The 13,183-nt window shown below is 44.1% G+C and overlaps 1 long non-coding RNA gene and 1 pseudogene across 1 annotated transcript; both read left to right on the forward strand.

The window, feature by feature from the left end:
- Positions 1 to 696: 696 nt before the first annotated feature.
- On the forward strand, positions 697 to 6,846 carry LOC132357503 (uncharacterized). The gene is made up of 3 exons (XR_009500230.1): positions 697 to 775; positions 6,487 to 6,612; positions 6,806 to 6,846. It is a non-coding gene; the product is annotated as an uncharacterized LOC132357503 (long non-coding RNA).
- Positions 3,892 to 6,173, forward strand: LOC132357584 (dolichyl pyrophosphate Man9GlcNAc2 alpha-1,3-glucosyltransferase-like; annotated as a pseudogene).
- Positions 6,847 to 13,183: the final 6,337 nt, after the last annotated feature.

The raw sequence follows: 13,183 nt of genomic DNA on the forward strand, positions 1-13,183 counted from the left end.
GTCAGGCGGGTGATGAGGAACGTCACCTTCAGGGCATCGTTGGTGAACAGGGTCTCGTCCACTAGCATGTAGGCGCCCGTCTGCACGATAAACTCCGGGAGCCGGTCGGTGTCGCCGTCAAACGTCTCGGGGAAGGGGATCGGGTTTCTCCACCGACGCGTCTGGGGCCGAATGGGCAGGGCCAGGAGGGCCTTGATCAGCTGCACTCGGCCGTCCATCGCGCCTCGCTCGCTTCGCTGGTCTCCCCAGGGCTCCGCCGAGGTCTGCGAGGAGGCGTGGCGGGAAGTGCGTGTGTGCGGAGGTGGATCCGAGCCCGGGGTGGGCGGGGCCATGGGCGGTACCTGGCTCTGCGCGGCTCTGCCCTCAGAGCCTGGCGGTTGCTAGTGCGCAGGCGCGACACTGGGGGGCCGAGTTGGGCGGGGCGGGAGTAGGGGAAAGAGGCGGGGCTAACGCCCGCTCCTGGAGGGTCAGAATCTGGGGGGCGGGGCCGAAGTTTCCTGAGGCGGGATGCGGGAATCTTGAGTGGTGTAGGCTCCGCCCATGAGGCGGGTGGTCTGCAGTGCGCAGGCGCAACACGGGGTGTCGGGCACGCTGTTTGGAGAGGACCAGGGCCCCGCCCCGCGAAGGGGAAAGGGGCTTGGCCAATGGTCGCTTGTAGGGGCGGGGGGGGCGGGGCGTAATCGAAGGGCCGGGGCCTAGGTTGCCAAGGCGGGCCGCAGGCCAGGGGCGGAGACGAGTGGAGGGGCCCAGGACTTTCCGCTCTACAGGACTAGGGGTGAGTCTCACTCAGCACGTGGGGAACAGAGTTCCTCTTCTTGGAATTGAGGAGTCCTCCCTTTCACCCCTTCTGCCCCTCAGCCCTAGCGTATCCTTTGCCGATTGCTCGGACCTGGACACTACTTGGGTGCAGTTCTGTGAACACGTTTTCCTACTTATCTTTGCATCTCTCAGTTGGAGACGTATCGCACCGCTGGTTGTAGGTGTGGTTGCCTTGCATCATAATAGGAAAGGCCCAAATATTGGTCAACATAATTCAGAGCAGCATAGTCAGAGAATAATGCACCATGACCAGTTAATGTAAAGAGGGTTAAATGATAAGAAATCTCTTAATTTGGTATATTAAGAGACCAAAAGAAGATTATCAGTATAGAAAACGAAAGACAAAAGAGGTGTTGGATGCTTTCCAAATACGACGTTATACATTTCCATACGTGAGAATAAGGGAAAGAAATAACTAAGACATTAACCAGTTGAAGGAGGGAAGAGTAACCATTACAGGTTATATCTGAATTCATTTGTGTGGCTGAGTACAAAATTAATATATATTCTTTACAGGCTTTCATATAATTCAGAAAGTAATCAGTTAAAATAGACAATACTCTTAATGACTCAATTCAGAAAAGCAACTAAAAAAAAATAGTGCCTAGGAATATACTTGAAAAATCGTAAAAGTCACTTAAAGAACATTTTGAAATGCTAACGAGGGGATATAAAGGAATACTCAGGCAAACACAAATGCATACCCAGGTCTGAAATAGGATGGCACAACATCTTAAAGATGTTAATTTTCCCTGTGTGAGGAGATAGAGGAGGTGTGGACTTAGGTGCTGCCCCATACCAACAAGGTGACAGCAAATTTGTCTCCACCTGCTTGAGTTGCAACAGTGCTTGGTGATCCCATGACCTTCAAGTGCAAAATATCTCTTGTGGGCCCGGCTAATACAGAATTATTCACAAGTAAAAAAAATTCAAAGTATGTGAGACACTAGTTCTGTGACATTGGACATCAAGCAACCAGGGTAATAGTCCCTACACGTGAAAAAACACTTAAAGTGAACTGTAGTATTGCCTCAGCTTACAGTCAGGAGCAAACATCCAACTTGCCTGTTTGTTTATGAGTGTGTGTTGGTTTGTTTGTTTACACTTGCTAATCCCAAATGGAAAGCAGATGTGAAAAGTCCTCCAAGACTCCCAAAGTTTTCTCCTGGTTTTTGCCCTGTAGGTCCTACCTTTCTGTTGAGGTAACACCTCCCTTCCCATTATGTCTCTTTCCTCAAACCTAGGCCCCCTCCATCCAGAGCAGGCACCTCTTATTGCCACTGAGTCCCTCTGGGGGTGTTAGGGTGGGAGGTTGAACCAGCCCCAAGTTCTCCCTGGTCTGTGGATGGTGATAGCTCAGAGGACCTCCAACAGCTGAGGGAAGACACCGCACACTTGGCTGGACAGCCAGTGGACCCAGGCATCCAAGCCACATCTGAATTGTGACAAAGATTTATTACTGGATTTCCATCACATGCTTGGGAAGGCCATCCGTTGCCACATGTGGCCATGCTAGGCTGAAATGGAGTCTAGTTGGTAATAATACCCCAAATGTCACTGAACTTCTGCTCATCTAACTCCTCAGTCCCTTACAAGCTGCTCACTACCCAGAACAGCATTTCTGAGAATCTCTGAAGAGAGGAATACACACTGAAACAGAGCAGGACCCTATGGTCCTTCCCTCCCCACTGCCCCCCATGTCTGCCACCTGCCTTTTATCTGTAGAAAAGCTTTAGTCAAAGAATAAGTTTAATCAGAGAAGTGAGAAAATTTAGAAGCAAAGGAAAACAGTCAAACAGGACAAAATAATAATAACTTCGTCATTAAGCGAAGTTAGTTCCTCCTTAAGGGCTATAGATAACATTCTGAGCCGTATCCTGTGAGCTGTCTTATAGATACTGAAACCTACACCAGGTGGAAGAAGTTAACTACATGATGACCAGGCTGTAGCCATGACAGAAGCTGCCACAATTTCGAGAACTGGCCTCAAAGAAATGGGAACAAACCGACCCTGGAACTGAAGACTAACTGTTCTTGAAACAATCAAGAGGTCACTGATCAGACCACCGTATGACCAAGTTCAAGATGACGGTCAGAGCTGCCTGTGCTGTTTCTGCACGTAGCCCCCTCCCTCCACCTATACACCCCTGAAACTCTTGCCCACTGACTGTCAGTGGCGGGGAGTCGAGTTGGCCTTTGGACAGGAGTTCTCCCCTGCCACCCGCCTTGGCTGCCAGCCTCCGAAGTAAAGCAAACTTTCCTTTCCACCAGCCTTGCCTCTTTATTGGCTTCAGAGCAGCGAGCAGTCGGACCCCACTTTCAATAACAACACTATGGGGACAGTATACTGGTTGGGCTGAGGGTGAGCATAGCTGGGTGGGAGTAGCTCACACCCTAATGGGCGACTCATTCCTTAACACAGAGCTTAATAATAGGGATATTAAAAAGTTCCAGGTGCTATGGAAGACCAGGGGAGCTTCTTTGACCACTGCATGCTGAGGAACCCCTCAGGCAGGATGTGACACGTTGCAGCTTGGGGCCCTTTAGACTGGATGACATGAACTGAGTTGCTGACACCTGCAGCCCAAGGTTTTCATAAAATCCCGGGGAAAGACCCGTTCCCACCCACCCAGTGGGCACATCTTCAGTCAGAACAGACCACAGAGGTCTTGCTCTCTTTTTCTCTAGAAGATTTTAAGGTCTGCAATGCAAACATTTTCTTAGGCAGCTGAAAAGTCATCTCACAATTCTCTGGGACTGGGGCTCCTGAAACCAATTTTCAACTAAAAATGCTAATTGGTACGATGTTTAATACATGATCAGCCTGAGAGAGGAAATGTAATTCCAGTTTATTGAAAATTTCACACAAACAGTGGGTAGAGTATTGCATACAGTGTCAAAAAGATTCTGACCTTGGCTTATGTATTTTGATTCTGGCTCCTCAAAGCCAGGTCTCACCTCTACACCCACTAGACTGCTTTCTACAACCACCCATGACTCTCCGCGTTAGGGTTTTTTTCCTCACCCTTGGCGCATGCTGGACATGACCCAAAGCCAGCCGGAAGTGCGAGAGATTTATTACCCCTGGAAGTAGCTTTATTAAATAATAGTTGGGGTTTTGGTGGCTACATACGCCAGCTTCCTTGTCCCATACTTGAGATGGATTTGAGGTGCATTCTACACAGTCTCCCATAGTCCCCCCTCTCTGAATAAGCTCCAGTTACCCACAGTTCTCACCTCCTAGATCATCCCCCTTAATTGGCTGCCTTCCTTCTAAGGCCCATTTCCCCACGCCCATACCACGGCTCCCTGGGATTCCCTCTCAAGTAAGCTATTTATATTCATGGGTCTTTCTCAGGGTCTGCTTCCTGGAAACGCACACACAGACACCTCATGTATTAAAAATGCATTTAACTCACCCTGGCACTCGATTGTTTGGCTGGAAGTAGACTTCTAGGCTCCAAGTTATTTTCCACCAATATTTGAAAGATATACTCTATACCATTATTTTTCTCTTGGGCGTTACTGCTTGCCTCATTATCTCCCTTGTTCTTTTTCCCTGTTGATGAAGTATATCAGGAATATGAAAATGTATGGAATGTATGGGAAACAGTATAAGGAATGTCTGTATATTCACCTCCCAGCTAAGGAAATAAAACTTCAAACACAGTGACTACATTTGTCCCTCATGTAAACACTATCCTGAATTTGGGCTTTGCTATTCTCATGTCTGTGGAAGTCTTACGGAGAACAAGCAGGAGTCAAAACCCAATAATTTTGAAGCTTCCAGGTTGGTGGGCACGTGGAGATGCAGGGAGAGTGGTGCGCCTGGCGAGGGCGTGGAAGCTCTGTGTCCTTTCCTCATACCTGGCACTATGCATCTCTTCCATCTGGCTGTTCCTGCGCTCTATCCTTTTATAATAAACCGGTCATCTAGCACTGGAAAACCTCCTATGTTTGGTGGTTATGAAGCAGAGAGACACTGGAAAGAAATGACTTATAATTTACCAAACAAGGGAATTTTAACAGCAGTGATAAAAATGTACAGTATTGGGGATTTGATTATTCACCTCTTAAGCTTATTGTTGTCTTTTAGATGCATATATGGCAGAGTTTATAAATCCAGACTAGATTGCTCTCTATATATCACGTGGATAGGAGATAAACTCTTGATGCGTACAACTGTGTTAATTGCTGATTGGCTGATTGACGTACCTGAAGTGGTTTTGTACTGTTGTTGTTTAAAAGAAATCTCAAGTAAGAAAAAGATTGCTAATGCATTATGCATATCGCTGTGCCCAGGCCTCATTCTAATCAACTATGGACACTTTCAGTATAATTCTGTGAGTCTTGGCTTTGCTTTGTGTGGTATTCTTGGAGTATCTTGTGACTGGAATGTGCTAGGGTCACTGTCATTTTGCTTAGCTATAAACAGTTGAAAATTTACCACCCCTTACCTTTTTTTTTTTTTTAACCTGGAAAGTGTTTTTTAAAAAGGCCTCAAAGGAAAGGGATTTGGTTTGTTAATTAAGCTAGCTTGTACTGTTGTGGCTTCCTTCATTCTCTGCTGGCTGTCATCCTTTACAGAAAGGGAACAAACCCTGCAAGTTCTGAGAAGACTCTTTCCAGGTGATCGTGGATTACTTGAGGATAAAGGAGCCAAGATCTGGTGCGGCTTCAGTGTCTTTCTGAACATTAAGGATATTCTGCCACATCACATCCACATAATAATCAGCTTTCGTTTTACATTTTTCAGCCTGCTTCCTGTATGTAAAATGAACACTTCAGCCCTCTCCCAAAGGATTCAAATTCACTCTAGTTGGCTGTGCACTATCATTCTTTTCATTTTCTTTTCAAGTACATGGAAAGTCCATTCTCTCGGTATCATTACCAGTCTGCCTGGTGTTAAGTGAGCTTCCTTTCATGTCTGCTTGGTTTTTACTTGTGTCAACATTTAGAAAGCTACCTCTTCTATTGAAGGATGAACTCCTGATGCCCACAGTTGTGACAATAATGGCATTTTTTATAGCTTGTGCAACTTCCTTTTCAATATTTGAAAAGACTTCTGAAGAAGAACTGCAGTTGAAGTCCTTTTCCATTTCTGTTAGGAAATATCTTCCATGTTTTACATTTCTTCCCAGAATTATGCAACGTTTGTTTCTTATCTCAACAATCACTATGGTCCTTGTGACACTGATGACTGTCACACTGGATCCTCCTCAGACATTACCGGACTTCTTTTCTGTATTGGTGTGTTTGTCTCCTGATTGAACTTCCTGTTGTTCTTGGTATACTTTAACATTACAGTCATGTGGGATTCCAAAAATGGAAGAAATCAGAAGAAAATCAACTAGCTATATCCCCAAACAGATGTGAAAATGTTAACAGTACTAAAAGGTTTGGTGAACTTTTTACTATGAACGAATGAAATTATCATTTTGAGAATCATGGAATTATTGGAAAGGAAATGGTGAAAAGTCATTGTTGTCTACACAAAATAAATATATATGGAGACCAAAGCCCATGGAGGCTTTTATTTTCTAACTATTGAGTGGCCAAGACATATTGTAGTTTTACAAAGCAGAGAGATTAATCTGTGTTCTATTTCCAAGAATGCTGACATACATGAACGCAACTAAATGACTCCTCTTGGTTCTGACCAATCAGGCCCTGGCACTCAGAATAAGACAGGGAGAGAGAGAATTCTCCCTCTCACTTCTTGCCCTCTCTTCAGGACGCTCCTTCCAGAGAAACCTGAGTGGTCTGGGAGGCAAGGTATCCATATATACCAAGGTAATGTAATATTGTTTTGTACCATCACCATACTACTCCACCTGATGAACCCCAACCCTACTAGAGAAAAAGGGGAAGGGTATGGGACTGTCGTTTGCTTATAGAGAAGTGATGTGTGAGTGTGGCAGGGAGATTGTTAGAGCAAGAGGCCCCAGGGTCCACTGGATTAAGTGGGTTTCATCATCTTTTTCAGGCCGTCTCGGTTGTGCTCTCTTCCTGAAGCCGTTTGTGGCGTCAACCAGTCATGGATAAAGGAACCTCTGAAGTCAGTCCCGACACGCCTACATTGACCATCAAGAAGAAAGAAAAATGCCTCAAATCCAAGGAGGTTCCCAAAAGTGTGGTGATCTTTTTACTTTGTAGGCAACTGGGGAGACACAGAAGTGATGTGGATTTGTCCAAGTGGCTGTGGATGCTGACTTAAGTCACACCCAGGGCCAAAAAGTCAAAAAAGCTACCTACTTATGCCTGCTTGTAATTTTAGAAAAAAAAAAGACAACAAAATGTAGAATAACAAACTCCTCCCTTGTTTCAGCTGTTAAAATAAAAGCTGCATTTTCACTCCTCTTGGCTTGATATTTTTTTATACCAGTAGTTTTCCTGGGTTACACTGGAGAGGGGATTCTATTCATCCTAACAGTCTATGCAGGGGTTCTCAGACACAGCAGAGATGGTGAGATCACACTGCATGTCAGATTTCTTTCACCTTGAATCCAAACAAAAAAGCAAGGGAATAGTTAATGTAGTTCTAGGTCACTCAAGGACCCAAGTCTCCTGTCCCCTAGGTGTTTTGGAAAGACATCCACTGTGTTCCCCTCTAAAACCTGGTTGCTTATCCTGGTGAGAAGACATTAAGAACAGGTCATGAGTCGGGGTTGGGGGGCATTTAGGATACTCTTTTTAAAATTTTGATGCTCATGAGAATATCATTTAGATATTCTACAGCATCAAGGAGTCTTTGTTGGTTCTATTTAATATGAAAACATCAGAACACAAGGCATTTAGAAATGGGAACATCGTACCTTCAAGGCCTTCTAAAGGTACTTGTTCTTGTTATTGTAACCAAAGAAGTGGAATCCCCAGTTCCCTTTATTTGTGCCATGTGAAGCACACCTGTTCAGGCCACAGCTGGGGGGAGAAAATCCACTGGACTGAAATGAGGCCAGCTCCTAGGTCAACTGCGAGGGCGCCCACAAAGAGAGCTTCCCAAAGGGATGTGCCGGGAGAGCCAGATGCTCACTGGGAGACATTGGAAATGGAAGTACGTGGGAAATCGGGCACTCAGAGTGGGAGCTAAGCTGGAGGAAGGACAGGGAGAGTTGCGCGGCCGGAGCAGTGTGGGTGCGGGAAAAAGCCTGCTGACCAGTGAGATGTTTGGCTGATCTTGCCTGCCTCAGACTTGGCTGACTCCCCAGAGCGATTGGTACCCATACTCCACATCTCCCAGGGGTGGCCTGACCATCCGCGGAGGACAGACTGCTGAGGGAGGCATCACGTGCACTCGTGTGACCTCTGACCCCGCACCCGCACAGGGGGGAGGCGTGGACTCACGTGAGATTCTGGGTGGGTTCAAGCCCAGAGAGGGCCTCCTCACAGAGGTTCGGTGATGTGCTGAACTTACAGGAGGAAAATATCCCTCACGTACCAGGAGCATGAGGTCTCAAGCATCACAAATGCCAAATTCAAAAGGGGAGTGGCTGGCAGAAAGAGAGAGAGAGACAGACAGAAACAGACAGAGATAGAGGCAGAAAGATTTGGTTGGGATCCTCCTAAATGAATTTTTCTCAGGAGATGTTTGTGGAGGCTGTAACAGAGAATCTGGATGCAGGTGACGCTCGGGGACTACAGGCTGATTGGAGAGCGCCTCACGACTGTGTCACGGAATTACGTACTGTCTCCTTCAGCTCTTGAATTTCTGCCTGCTGTCTCTCATTGGCCAAAGCTATCTGCCAGCCAGAGGGCAAGAAAACCACAGTAACGCGGTCTATGGGTTTCAGCCTCCTGGGGCATAGAGCAGTGGAAAGAAGGGAGTAGGATTTACCTGCTCGGACAAACAGAATAAGTAGAACAATCCGCTGCTTTTTCCACAGCTAGCACCCACTGTTGGTTTGCTCAGATGAAGAAACGCTTTGCCCAGCACAGGGTAACATAGTGCTATCAGTCACCTTATCACTGAAAGGTGAGATCAATTTGGCCATAGTCCTGTCTGGAACCTAAACTATAACCTTAGTGGTCAGCTATCAGTTTTGTTGCCCAAAGACCTAAAAATGGGCAGGAGACAATGATTAATGTCAGTTTCCAATTTAACAGAACTATGACAATGTTCCATGGGAGAGGCGTTCTTGCCTTGAGTACTTTAACCTTCAGACCCTCCAAGTCCAGCTTTGAGGGGAAAGACAGGAAAAAAAAAATCTGTAATTGTCTTTTTAGGTATAAGAATGGGAGGAGTCACTGTCTCCCCATCCTGGCCTGGGGGAATGGCACCATAGGTCGCTTGTGGGTCCAGAGCTTGATCTGCCTTCTCTCGGACAGCCCTCCAGCCTTGCAGGCTTCTGTCTCCTATATAGAAGTCTCAGCACACTATTCCAGCACCATATGAGGCCAGATGCTTCTGTGGGATGGCAAGACCAGTGGATTACAAGGGCCTGGGCTCATATACAAATTCAGCTGCTATTAAAAGTGTTACTGGACAAAAGTAATGTCAGAAAAATTGTTCATGAGTCCAAGAATTATGGCTCTCATAGAATGACTAAGAGTGAGGAAGGCAAATCTAAATCCTGAATACATGTGTACCCTTTTGTGGAAAATTTAAGCAGCTCTCCCTGGTGAATTAATACTGGGCACATATTGGGTGTTTGCTAAGAACTTAAGGAGGTACTAAATAGTGCCTCTCATTTTCAGAGAACTTTGGAAATGCTCTTCTCTAGGGAAATGAGTGGAAGTGAGCCAATGCCCTCCCTTTGTGGTTTTCTGAACCAGAACTGACTTCTCCTAACCTCTCATGAAGCCAGTGGCTCTCCTGACATTTGAATAATACATTGATCTCAGCACCCTTGCACAAGGGACGAAGGAGGGATTCCCTGGCCTAAATAGTATGAGATACCTGAACACACAATATCCAATTCTGGACAGATGAGATTGGCAGCAGTTATTAGTCACATATACTCACAGCCCAGGAAAGGAGGACACGGCACATTATGCAGGACCACACAGGGGTTGCATTCAGGAGCTGAGGGGACCAGCAGGAACCGGGGGAGGTAGGTTTTGTAGTGACAAGAATGCGGATTAGCCCTTCATTCATATGGGAGGATGTAATTGGTTTGTTTGAATAATTCTGGTTAAGGACCAGGCGGACTGCAGCCAGTCCAGCCGATATGGGAACTACCTGGGTGTGGAGCTTTTCCCACTGGGTCGGGAGCATACTTTGCAAAAGCAGGGGGAATCGTGGCTAGACCTTTGGGACCCTGTGAGGCTCAGAGATGTCAAGGCAGCACACAGAATTTCAGGCCTTGCGACACACAGCAGCGGATGAAATCACTGAGGAGAGGAGTGAGTCCACAAAGAACTTTGAAGAAGGCTGAGACTTTAAGGGTGCACTCAGCAATTGATAGACAGCAACTAGGCAGTCAGGAAGAACGAGTGATGGGTGTAGAAGCTACGATACAGTGGGACATGGCTTGATGTTCTGGTGTACCTACAATGCAAGGAATTTTAGAGCATCCTGGTATTAGTTCTATCATCTCTCTAGCGCTCACAACTTCTCCTCCAAAATCTGTAGGCCATTTGCCTTTTTGCTCTCAGGTGATGCCATGCCATATGGGTTGGAGATGATGCCTCTGGGATCCCACAGGTGCAGGTATTTCAGACCAGATTCTTCAGAACTTGCCTGGGCACACAAAATCCACCACTAACCATATTCACCAACTTCCCTCTTCCAGCTCCAGATATGTCTTCCTATGCCTTTACAAAACTGGCTTAAGGAGTGTTTCTACATAATGTCTAAAAATATTTATTCTGAGAAACAGTAGGACAACTTGTAGTAAAAATAGAGGAATTCTAAAACTGTAGATTTCAATACTGTGCTTGCAAAATTAGTTGATGGAGGTCCATGAAAAAATTTTGAAACCATTTGCAACTTTGTATCCATTTATTAATGGATGTGATAAAGCTAAGAGTTGTTACGATCTACAGACCAAGGAGTACTTAGGGCCAGTTCACCCCGCTACCCTGACTCCCCCAGGGAGCCTTTAAATGACAATTAGAAGCTCTCAGCCTGGATGGAGAGGGGCAGGACCTGGAGAAAGAGACAGCACAGAGGGACAAGTGGTGTTAAACTCCCTCAATATCATATATTCCCTGTATACATATATTTCCAGATATACTATATTTAAGTTGGCACTTTAATTATTGAAATAATTACTGATAATAACAACACTCATCAATTCATTCAAAAAATATTTATTGACATTTCTGTGTGCTAGCCATACAACAGTGACCAAAAGATATAAATATTCCCGCCCTCATTGAGCTTACATTATAATTAAGATTTGTTGATTTCTCAGGGCCCGTGCCAAACATTTCATGGGCATTGTATATTCCTTTCAATAATGCTATGGAGTAGGTACTTTTAGCGTTGTCTTTCAGATAAGGAAGCTATGATTCAAATAACTTCAATAACTTGCCTAAGATAAAGCACAGTACCTTGTAAAAATGGGTTTCAAATCCAAGTGGAGCAATGAGATTTCAGCAAAGCAGATATGCTCCACAGCCACTCTCTTTGTGCCTCTGGCTAGTTTCATTTTAACACATTACATTTTACAAATATTTTTACAGTTTGAATTTTATATTTTGTAGTTTTGTAATAGCTTAAAAATCATACCTCATATTTAAAAAATCATTTATTTTAGTGGAAATTTTAGAACAGTGAAAATGTAAAAGAAAAAAATAGGAATCTTCTATAATTACATGCTCAAGAATTAACCAGAATTAAAATTCAGAAATATATTGCAACTATGTTTCCATATGATTAAATACTTGTCAGATGACATAGTCTTTTACTGACTGCATCATCATGTACTCATTCATTCATTAAAACATATTTTTGGACCTCTACTTATGTGCTCTAACATGTATGGTGTTTTTGACATATTATATAGAGTAAATAATAATTTTTAAACAAATTTCAGCCATATACCTTTATAGTTTGTGATTTAATTTAGTACATAAGCTTTAGAATTTATAGAACTAATCAAATGAAAATGTTAACATAGAGTATGGAAAAAGCATTGAACACATTTTTTTAAAACATGGTTACATAATTAGGAATCAAAATATTTATTTTTCTTTATTATATATTTAAATCTTCATTAAAAATAATAAAATTAGTCCCTGAAATATGTACCTTTGAAATGAAAGTCATCTTTGAAAAACATTGACTTTTTGTGGAGTACATGTATGCTTGGGGAAAACGTAATTGCTTGTTTGGTTTCCAGGCAGCAAATTATGCTCAGAGACTGAGATTGTCTTTGACAATAATTTATTTAACACAGGTTCACTGCGGGAGTTAGAGTAATTTCACAACCCAATGGCATACAGGATAATGTCTCTTAATAAGCCAATGAAGAAATGACATACTCCAAACCAATACTAGATTAATCACACTATGGTTCCTGGCAAGGGGGAAATGAAAGGAATAAAGTCCAAATTTAGTTAAGTCCAAATTTCTACAGTGGGTTCTCGAAAGAGTGCGCTTATCTAACCACGAGCTGATGTTCAACTGCCAGGGCGAAACGTTGCTAGCGCACGTTGCTGGGGAAAGAAGACGCCATGTTGGCCGGCGGGGCACGTTGCTAGGGAAGGAAGACGTCATGTTGGCGGCCAAAGCGTCTCCTTAGGCCGCTGCAGTGTTTTCACCACTGCAGGCAGAGTCGCTTTGTCCAGGCAGGAGCTAATCCCCACCCCCACCCACTCTCAACCCAAAGTCTTAAGAGAACTATTTAGATCAGCAAAGAGTCGTCTTGCCCAGACCAAACACTCTGGAGATGCTGTTTACACCTCTTGGTATTTAAAGCGTAAATGTTCCCCAGCCATAGTCGCTCCTCCTCGCGTTCTTATGGATAAGCCCCCAGCAGTGCCTGTCAATAGTTGAACTAATGTGTGCTTATCGACAACCACAGATGTCAGTGATGACATCCTGACACAGCTTCCTCAGTGTGAACAACTTCCCTCTTAGAGCAAAACAGCTTCATTCTTAGAACAAGTGGGTTTGAAATATCAAACGAACACACAATAATTCTCAAAACTCACAAAAAATACCACATCTTATGATAAATTAGCAAAACACAATTTCTTTCAAGATATTTGCTTTATTCACTTTCCTCTGCTTTCGTCTAATGGAGATTCACTGCCTGATGGATAGAAACATTAAAACAATGCAGCTGGTGTAGTGGTCAAAATCATTACATTTTGTTAATAAAAATTTTAATTTTTTCTCTCAACAGATTTTCATGTCAGTATGATACAATTTTTCTGAATGGCATTACTTATTTCATATTAAACCCATAGTGTATAC

This window comes from Balaenoptera ricei, chromosome X (assembly GCF_028023285.1).
Source record: "Balaenoptera ricei isolate mBalRic1 chromosome X, mBalRic1.hap2, whole genome shotgun sequence".
NCBI classification, from domain to species: domain Eukaryota; kingdom Metazoa; phylum Chordata; class Mammalia; order Artiodactyla; family Balaenopteridae; genus Balaenoptera; species Balaenoptera ricei.